Genomic DNA, 9,859 nt, shown 5'->3' with positions numbered 1-9,859 from the left:
GGCTGCGCCTTCTTCCCAACTTACTGTCTCTTAACCTCTGGGTTTCTTGCCGGGATGATAATTCTCCCCATCTCCCTCCTCTGGTGGGCTGGTGGAAGGCATAATGAATCAAGGCTTGAAGCATGCTGAAGAGGCCAGACTAGCGATGCCATGTAAGTACACAGCATCACCAGCCACCTCTCGAGTCTACACGGAGCTGATTTATTTACCTCCCGTGAAAGAGACAACAATCATCATATTTACACTTCGTGCCGCAGCTCCCTGCCTTGCACCGCAGCACCCCTCCCTCTCCGTTGCTGAGGACTCCATTAAGCAAGCTGCCTCTCCAGCGCCGCCGGCAGCCCTCTCTCAGCCTCTCTCTGGCCTGACAGATCAAGACCTTGTGCCCCACCGGTCTGTCGCCCAAGAACCACTGTACACAGGGAGCTGCAGGCTCTCCACGGGGAGGATGAGGAAATGAATTCCAGAGGTAAAAGGCTTCCTTGGAAATCAGATGCTGCTACTAATTAAGAAGCGAAGCAGAGGTGCGTGAAAGGTAAATGGATGTTATTTAAACGTTGCGTCATTTAAAGAGTGTCCTGGTGTTTGAGTTCCTTGTTACCACGCAGGGCTGTGGACGGGTGGCAATTAGGCTGGCACAGGTAGGGCTCACCTGCTGAGCTGAGGGAGGGTGGGGACACACCTTCCAGTAATTGCTGCTGGGCAGCTCTGGATCTCCCCCCACTCCCCACATCTTTCCTGGCACTTGACAGCCCTTTTTCTTCCAGCAGCGTTCAGGGCTTGTTGCTCTTACACAGAAAATAATGTTGGAAGAAATAATACAAGAGAAAGAAGGGAAGAGGAAAAAAAAGAATAAAAAGGAGAAGAGCTGAAAAGTTCCTATTAGGTTTGGATCTGCTCCTCAGGCATGCAAGCCGGCTGAGAGAGTCCATGATGGCCCACATGGATGACACTGTGGCAACAGGGTCCAGCACAAGCGCTCCCGGAGTTGCCACCTGTCAGGAGACAGGATGAATGGATCATCTGTCCTCAGAGCACAACCCAGGGACTGATTCTCCAATACTGATGCTGAGGGAGATGTCAACAGAGGTCCCCTAAAGAATGATGTCTCTATTTCCATGCTAATCCTGGGCTTCACCAGAACAGTAGCTCCTGTCTGAAAAGCAGGATGGGGCTATTGGAGGGCCTCTCTTCTCCTGTGAGAGAGTGGGGAGGGGGCTGTGTGTGGGCAGCAGAGGGTAGGGTGGGGTTACCCAGCCTTGCCACTCCCAGCTTCCAGACCCCTCCTGGGCTGATCTTCTTCCCCCAGAACACAGTGCTGGGCTCACACTTGCTTATGAAGGCACACCACTGCTAGCCCAGCCAGCTTATCTCCCCAGTGCTTTCAAGATCAAAACCCCTAAACTCGTTAACGAGAAACTTTGTTTCGGGAACAATACCCACTACGGAGCAGAATGTGGTGCCAACTCTCATGAAAGCGTCTTTCAACAGGAGAACTCACTGCAAATGACAATGGGCACTCAGCTGCTGCGGTTCAGAGAGAGATGCGGGAGAAAGCAGATGACAACAGCTGTGTCCAGGTCAAAGCAGATTAGAGTCACTGCTGGTGGAACATGGCTGAGAGCTGTGGGCTGCATGTCTCCTTCCCTCCTGCCACTTTTTAAGGTGGTTTCCAAAAATGTCCTTCCTGTGGGTGACGAGCCTTTTCCAGAGGAGCTGGAGCCTGTGCTGATGGCCCTGTGTTCCCTGGTGCTGTTGCTGAGACACCGTTCAGTGACAGAAACTCAGCCAGACACACAATGCGATTGTACCTGATGGGGAAGCAAGCCACGAGCAGGACACATTTGAGGGTAAAGGAGAGTAAGGACAGGGTCATAAGATGGGTATTCTATCTGGGAGTCAGGGATCCCAAGGCCAGCAAGTACAATGGCTCCCCCTTGTTGACCTAGCCAGAGAGATTTCAAGACGGCAGGACAGGCTGTGTGAGTTTCCCATGGCTGTCTAGACAAAGGGCCACAGGCAAAGTAAACCAAAAAGAAAACAAAAACAAATAAAAACTAAAATAAATAAATAAATAAATAAAAATCCCATAAACAACACCACCAAAAATTGCATAAAAATCCATGTTATTGAGAGCAGAAATCTAGATCAAGGTTGTGACAGGGTTGATTCTTAAGTGTTCAACCTTTTCACATTGCAACATGATATTGTGGTATGCAAATGTGTTGGGCTGCATTCATAGCTCTCCTGGTACACATTCACGGACCACAGGTTAGACATTCACGGACCACAGGTTAGACATACTGTTTAAAAACTCCAGGGGGGCTGGAGAGATGGCTCAGTGGTTAAGAGCATTGCCTACTCTTCCAAAGGTCCTGAGTTCAATTCCCGGCAACCACATGGTGGCTCACAACCATCTGTAATGAGGTCTGGTGCAGACATACAGACAGAATATTGTATACATAATAAATAAATATTTAAAAAAAAAACTCCAAAGAAGGGGCTAGAGAGGTGGCCCAGGCGTTGATCTTTCAGAAGTACTGAGTTCTGTTCCCAGAACCCATGTTGGGTGACTCAAAACCACCTATGGCTCAGCTTCTGAGATCCAATGTCCTTCTTCCATGGGTATACACACACACACACACACACACACACACACACACACACACACACACACACACTTCTCTGTGTAGCACTGGCTGTTCTACAACTAGTTATATAAGTCGGGCTGACCTCAAAATCACAGAGATCTGCCTGTCTCTGCCTCCCAAGTGCTGCCGTCCATTGATATACAAATTTTTTTTCAAGACAGGGTTTCTCGGTCTAACATTCCTTGCTGTCCAGGAACTCTCTTTGTAGACCAGGCTGGCCTCAAACTTACTGAGATCTGCCTGCCTCTGCCTCCCAAGTGCTAGGATTAAAGGCGTGCGCCGCCGCCACCACCACCCAGCTGACACACACAATATAAAGAAAGAAATTCTGAGGGAGAATCTGCCCTCTCTCCTAACTTCTGGTACTGCAGACAGCCTGTGGCCCGTGAAGAATCATTTCTACACCTGTTTAGACTTCGCCTTCTTGGTGTCCGATCTACCGTTCTATGAGGACACTTGTCACCAACTGCACAGCACACCCTAAATCAAGATGATCGTGTCTCAAGATAGTCAACATAATTCCATCCGCAAAGACCGACTTTTCCACATAAGGTCACATCACAGATTCTAGACATATTTTTGATAGAGCCACCATTCAACTCACTATGTGACAAAGCCATCTGGAGCTCTACCTCCAGAACAAAAATGTGCAGTATCTGCTCGAACGTCCACTGAGTTCCCTGCCCGCCAGTGGGAATTTCCCAGTGGTCCTTGGGGGCACCTAGGACTTTGGACTATTTTGCTGTTTCAGAGTGTCACTCAGTCTTGACTCCCTTTTCTTTGAGGTGATGTCTGAGGAGGCAGGTCAGAGCAGGACATTGTGCCCACGAGACACCCCAGAGACAGAACCAAAGGCAAGTGCTGAGCCTAACACCGAGACAGAGAACATTGCTTCTCAGCTAAAACTGGTGGTTACAAGGACCAAGCAAGGCTCTATAAATGGTTTCCTGTCTTTCTTTTTCTCCTCCTCCTTCCTCCTTCCTCCTTTTTCTTCTTTTGAGACATAGCCCAGGCTCGCCTTAAACTCACTATGCAGCCAAGGGTGACTTTGGCTCCTGATCCTCTTACCTCAATCCCGAGTCCTGGGGCAGGTGTGTGCCAATGTGCCCCACTTTACTTAGTACTGGAAATCAGGCTCCAGGCCTCGTGCATGCTACCTTAAGTGCCCTGCCTACCCTACCCTAGGCTATATTCCCAGCCTTTGTTCTGCCTCTTCTTTGAGACAATATCTTGCTATATGACAAATGTAAGCCTCAAACTCACAATCCTCCTGCTTCAGGCTCCTAAGTACTGGAATTATGTTTGTGAGCCGTTGAAGTCTAAAGCAACCATTAAGGCAGGTGTGGTGGCATATACCCATAATCCCAGTCCTTGGGAGACTAAGGAGGGATTCAAAACCAGCCTGGGCTATATATTAAGACCCTATCTTTCATGACACACATACGAGAGAGAGAGAGAGAGAGAGAGAGAGAGAGAGAGAGAGAGAGAGAGAGAGAGAGAGAGAATATCCACCTATATCCTATATGCCGTTGGTTGCTTCTGCTTTAGAAGAGCAATCTCTTTGGCTGAGTCAGAACTGGCCTAACTGCAGCTCTGTCCACCCACTGTCCCAGAGCAATGCTGTCCATTGCTGTCCCAGATTTGCCTTTGGGGGCCCTTGAAATGAAAGTCACCAGCAGGCTCCAGAAGCTGCCTCATGTTAATCAGCGGAGGCTGTGAAAATAGCCCTGCAGTGGTTCAGGGAGCTGCAGCTGGGCCAGATCCACCGAGGGGGGCTTTGTCCTTGGGAGCAGAGTTAACAAGTCATCAGAGCGTTTTCCTTTTCTTCTCGGAACGTACCCTGCTTTAGGCTCAGTACGGAGTGTTACTTCTAACCCTTGCAATAGGCTGCCAGGCAGGCAGGACACCATGCCCATTTCGCCCTTGGTAAACTCTGCAGTCGGGCAAATGAAAGGTGTGGGATTTGAACACAGGCTTGTCCGGTGCTTCTGCCGGTGCCACCTCCCTCTCTTCCATAGGAGTGGTCTGCCTCCAGGGACTGGGATGTGGGGAAAAGATGGATGTCCTTAGAGCAGGGTGAGGATGCAGTGGAAGCCAGCTTCACAGCTAAACTAAGCAATGTTTTATTTCCATTTCCCTCAACATATAGTTCAGTTACACTTGGTTTAAAAAAAAAACTTACACAACTGGTTCTTGAGAAATGTCAAGTATTACATTTCGGTGGACGTGTATGGAACAATTGAAATGTTGAACATTCCCAGATACAAGCCTTTATCCAAGCCTCCTCCAAAGGCACATTGCTCGGCTTGAAAGAGCAACTCGTGTTCCAGCCCAGTTGATTCCTTCCCGTGTGAGCTCTGACTTCCAAAGATGGCTTGCCCAGGGGAGAAAACACAGTAGTTGTCCTTCCTATGGCGGGCAGGGTCTGTTCGAAAGCCTCCCACGGGATGTGGATGGAGCTCAGTTAGAGTCCTTGCTTAGCAAGCATGACTCCATATCTAATACCCCAAACAGCACATGGTGGTGCATACCTATAGTCTAGTACTTGGAAGGCAGAGGCAGGAGAATCAGTTTAGTCTCAGTCCTTAGGAGGCAGAGATAGGTAGAGCTCTATGAATTCAAAGCCAGCCTGGTTTACAAAGTAAGTTCAAGAACAGCCAGAGCTACATAGAGAGACTCTGCCTCAAAATAGATACATAGATAGATAGACAGATGATAGATAGATACAGACAGATGATAGATAGATGATTGATAGATAGATAGATAGATAGATAGATAGATAGATAGATAGATAGATGATAGATAGATAGACAGACAGGTGAAATCATGGATTGGGGTGATAGCTCAGTGGTTAAGAGTGTCACACTTCCAGAGACCAGGGTTTGATTCCCAGCACACACATGGAAGCTCACAACTGTCTGTAACTCCAGTTCCAAAGGACGTGACAATTTCTTCTGGTCTCTTTTTGCAACTGGCAGGCACATGGCACACAAACACTCATACACATAAAAATAAATAACAATTTAAACATCAGATTTATAAATTAAGCCCAGAAAGATATTAGCTCTAACGGAACAATCATATCAGAGTGTTGTAAAATCTAGGCAAACATGGCTGGCTCTTCCCCAGGGTGTTGTCCTGCGTGAACCCATGTGTGACTCCTTGTGTGACTCCAGATGACCAGTGCCTGTGTGATGAGATGAAGCAGATGACGTAGACACTGGGACACAGCATCAGGCAACTGCTGACCCTGGTCCCGGGGAAGCCATTCTAGCAGCAGGATACCTGCTCGGTAGTCACTGACTGCGCACCTTAGCTATTTCACTGTGGTACCATAGGGCTCGTATTTAAGTATTCCTCAGAACAGCGTGAAAATGAAATTTATACGCGAGTTCTGGAATTTGTCATGTGATATTTTCAGACTCCAGTTGGCCTCAGGTAGCAGCACAGTGGGCAGAACCGAGGGGAAAGGGGCAATGCCACAATGACCGTCCCCTGCAGGATGACCAAATGTTCTCTGCCTCTCTTTAAAGTCATTGCATCTGACCTTCACTGCCATCCTTTGAGGAAGAAAAACAGATTTCATCCTCAGAGTCCAGGATGGCAGGAGATGTAGTGGGTTCCCAGGACTGAGGCAGGAAACTCATCCTGTACCCTTCCCTCCAACCAATTCAGTTTCAGACTTGAAAAGAAATGGCCACTCTGGCTGGGGATGCAGCTCAGTTGGTGGGGGGGCTCACCAAGGATCTGGATTTGATCTTCAGCATAGCGTAGGCCTGGTGTGGCGGTACACCTGTAATCCTAGTTCTGCACTTGGGCTGTAAAGGCATAGGGAGGTCAAAAGTTCAAGGTTATCCTTGCACTTAAATTGACGTCAAGGCGAGTAGCTTGGGCAACATGAAATTCTATCTCAGAAAACAGGAGGAGCCAGCAAGACGGCTAGGTGGGTTAAGGCACTTGCTGCCAAGTGTGGTGACCTGGGTTCGATCCCTGGAGCCATATGGTAGGAGAGAACTGACCCTTGAAAGCTGTCTTCTGACCTCTAACATGTGCCACGGCCCATGCGCAAACGTGTACACAAGCAATAAATAAATGTTAAAAAATAAATAAAGGAACGACCACTCAAAATCCACCGGAGTTGGGAACGAAGGAAAAGACAGGAGAGAAGGGGACTTGGGTCTGAAGATGAAGACCTACTGTGTCACTAGAGCTGGTGAGACTTGGTTACAGATTTGGCCAGGGATGCAGGAGCCCAGCAGGAGCAGTCAGGCTCCAACTTGTAGGTGGAGTCACAAACCTGAAAATGAAATGTCCCTCTCACTTTGCCTCAGACCACAGGCATGCCCTCAGATGACAGCTGTCCTGGAGAGTCTGGAGGGCTGGCAGGGCTCCTCAGTCTCCTCTAGTGTGCCTGTGGTGCTCCTCTGAGGTCATACTATCTAAAGAGTTAAGGTTTACGGCCCCTTGGTGGAAGAAAGGGCACTGGACTTTCCTCTGCTGCTGCATTGCTGCTAAGGGACGGTTCCACCCAATCATCAAACACCAGTGGCTTTGCCAAGCAATGTACCAATGGGCCTTCATAAGATGTTAAAGAACGCATCCTTTCTTGAGAGGGTTGGTCTGGTCCTTGCCTTATGCAAAAACAACAACAAACAAAAACAAAACAGGGCACCAGGTTGGTGTCAACTCAGAGGCAAACCCTGGCCTAGCGTGTGTGGAAGCCTGAGTTCAGTACCTGGCACAACCCAAACTCTACAAGGACACAAAAAAGCCTACTAACCTTGCTTTAAAGACTTTTGTTGCGGGGTCTGGAGAGACGGCTCACAGTTAGGACCCTTAGCTGTTCTTCCAGGGCTCCTAGGCTTTATTCCTAGCATTCCACAGTGGCTCAGAACCTAGAACTCAAGTCCTAGGGGATCTGTTGCCCTCTTCTGGCCTCTTCAGGCACCAGGATCATGTGGGGCAGACACACACGTAGGCAAAAGTCATACACATAAAATAATCTTTAAAAAAATTCTGTTGGGGAGTGGTGGCTCATGCTGGTGATGATCTCAGCACTCAGATGGCTGGGGCAGGGGGATCATTTTGTGTTTGAGCCTAGCATGGCCTATAGAATGACTCTGTCTCAAAAAGAAAAATCCAAGTCTGTTGGTTTAGTCATTCCCGGCCAGAAGGAGCTGGCTGCAGCAACAATAGATCCCCAGAGCTCTGCCTTTCCCTCTGGCCTGAGAGCCCGCCCTGGAAAGGAATTCTCCATAGACCACAGTTCTATTTTGGGGACCACTCTGCTCTTGCACATGGAAAAATGGAGAGTTGAGGTTTACATGGTCATTTTTTTTTGTTACAGTAATAAAAGCTTTGAAATGATCACAAAAGGAAAATAGGAAAATGTGCCTCCTAAAAAGAGCTGAGGCAAATTATTATAGCAACCGAATCCTAAAAGGAATTTTCAAGCAAAAAAATATGGCTCATGTGAAGTCGTTATGGCAACTGACATTTAAAAGTAACTGGATTTGGGCAAGTTTCTTTCTCCCCCCTCTCTGCAAAGTCTTGCAGGAACTTCATGCTAAAATTATGCTTTAATTTTAATTAGCCAAATAGGTCATAAATATAGCTTATTCCCAAATCCTTAGAATTTCTACCCTGCAAGGAGCTGATCTACTAATGAGAAAATATTTCCACAAAAACCCACTTACCATTAAGAACTCCTATCCAATATTTTCCTAATATAATTTATCAATTTAAACACATTGCATAATGTGGCATTCTGGAGCATTCCATTAAAATGATAAATAGCAATGGGGGTGGGGGTGGGGGGTGAAAACCAGGAGATTAAACATATCCAAAGCGGTGTAGCTATATTTAAAGAGCTCAAACCATTGTGGAGGAAAGCACACTGTTTTCATCCTCAGATACAGTCTAGGCTCAGAGCAGCAGATCCGTGACTGTAAGGGTATTAATAGGACAGAAGAAGGGGGGCAATAAGAAATGACAGGCAACTTCAGAAGAAATAAAATTTCTATTAGGCTTTGTTATAAGATTACATCAAAGCAGTTCATATGTTTTAATCTGGGGAGAGAAAAAGCAACTACTTGGGGTTTGTGCCTGGGGGCTGCCTCTGTGTACTGAACCAGACAGTTTGCATAATGAACAATTTTCATTCAATCAGGATCTCAGCAGAGATAGCTCCCACTCAAAGGAATCCGGCACAGGCTCAGAGTTTTTATCTCTCAGCTCCACCTGCTGGAGAAATAGCGTATTACAGGGAGAAAAGGCAGCGGGGGCAGCATTGTCCTAGCGGCTGTTCTAAATTCAGGTCCCTAAAGTTACACACCTGACTTTAAACGGCTCCTCCCGAGGTTTAAAGGGGCTCTGTGAGTGGACTCCTGCAGCAGGAAAGGAAGGTGCTAGGGAATGGTGGCATGGATCTCCATGACCTTCCCACTGCTTTCCCGAATCAGAGGCTTTCGAAACTATTTGCATACCGGGAGGACTTAGGATGCTCCAAGGCAGTTTGTCCCCAGTGACCAGAGGATAAGGTCATTGTTTTAAAACACCAAGTGCATTTCCTACTAGGCTGGTCAATTTTCAAGTTTCCCAGCAGTCTGAGGATTCATAAAATAAGATGGAGGAGGAACGTGGGGTGGGGGGCGGGGGAAGCTACTCAAAATGGAATTGCATTCTCACGCACAATGAAAAACTTAAAGGCTGAACAAATCGTTTTGGAAAACTGGCACAGATGACATTGGCTTGAGGAAGAAACGTCCAGGGTGAGCCAGCTGTGCCAGGACCCGGGGCTGAGGCCTAATCCGCCTTTATCCAAGGGTTTAGCATGGCTCCCGCCGCTCACCAATCCCGGCTGGAGCTGCAGAACAGCTCTGCTTCACCTGGCTCAGTACCAGCACAGTCTCACGGATGCTCTCCCGTGGGGAGGCCGCGCTGGGAGGGGGAGCGACATCAAGCTTCGTGAAACTGTTTTCGAAAACCTGGGATGATCATTTAAATGTTTAAAATATGCACATGGTAATTCAAAACTAATTACCCCGAGCACATTTGAAACATTTATGCCATCATCTTGGATTCTGCCTACTGCTTGTGCGCGGCAGTTCACTCTGGTGTTTCTATAAACTGCTTCAGCGATTTTAACTTCCAGGCTAAATCAGGCAGCCACAGGCGCTGCCTCCCGCCCCGTGTTGGTGGAGAGACCC

Source organism: Microtus pennsylvanicus, chromosome 11 (assembly GCF_037038515.1).
Source record: "Microtus pennsylvanicus isolate mMicPen1 chromosome 11, mMicPen1.hap1, whole genome shotgun sequence".
Lineage (NCBI taxonomy): Eukaryota > Metazoa > Chordata > Mammalia > Rodentia > Cricetidae > Microtus > Microtus pennsylvanicus.
Note: the sequence above shows the minus strand (reverse complement) of the source record.